Source organism: Haemaphysalis longicornis, unplaced genomic scaffold (genome assembly GCF_048455015.1).
Source record: "Haemaphysalis longicornis isolate Haplotype H1 unplaced genomic scaffold, Haemaphysalis longicornis Haplotype H1 scaffold_14, whole genome shotgun sequence".
Classification (NCBI taxonomy): Eukaryota; Metazoa; Arthropoda; class Arachnida; order Ixodida; family Ixodidae; genus Haemaphysalis; species Haemaphysalis longicornis.
Genome location: NW_027526245.1, coordinates 11,594,196 through 11,594,803, shown reverse-complemented (window position 1 = coordinate 11,594,803; position 608 = coordinate 11,594,196).

Below are 608 nucleotides of genomic sequence, written 5' to 3'. Positions count from 1 at the left end.
CTTCCAGTAACGCCAGCGACCCGACCCTGACGCTTCCCCAACAGTAAATGTGCTGGCATCCTCCTGTGGCTACTTTCGCAGAGGGCACCTTCAAGTTCCCACATTGCTGTCCAACAGCTCTTTCGCGGACAACGTCATAATCTTGGTGTCCCAACGTCTAATCCGTCCAGTTACTCTCAGCTCTTTCTCGTTATCCTCGAAGACTGTATCTCAACCTTTTGTTCGGAGGGGGGGAGAGTGTGGTAATTGGGCAACAGTGGCGGGGGACAATCACAAAGGATGTACATGTGCCGGGTGAAGAGGAAGATGTGGCGCGACACGACCTAGGTCAGAACATGGCGGACTGGGCTGGGCTCGGTAGCGCATCCAGATCGGCTGAGCAGTGGACCTTGGCGGAGCGGGACTCCCAGTAAAGGTGTGATTGAGGGGGCTCAGTGTCTCTCTGGGGAACCGTGGCCGGGTGCAAGAACCCCCGTAACACAATCTCAAGAAGATGGCAGCCACGTGCAACTTCGGCATGTTTCTGGAAGAGGCGATTCGAGACCGCTTCATCATGGGACTACACAACGACGCCATCCACTGCAGCTTCTCGCGACGGAAGACCGCGA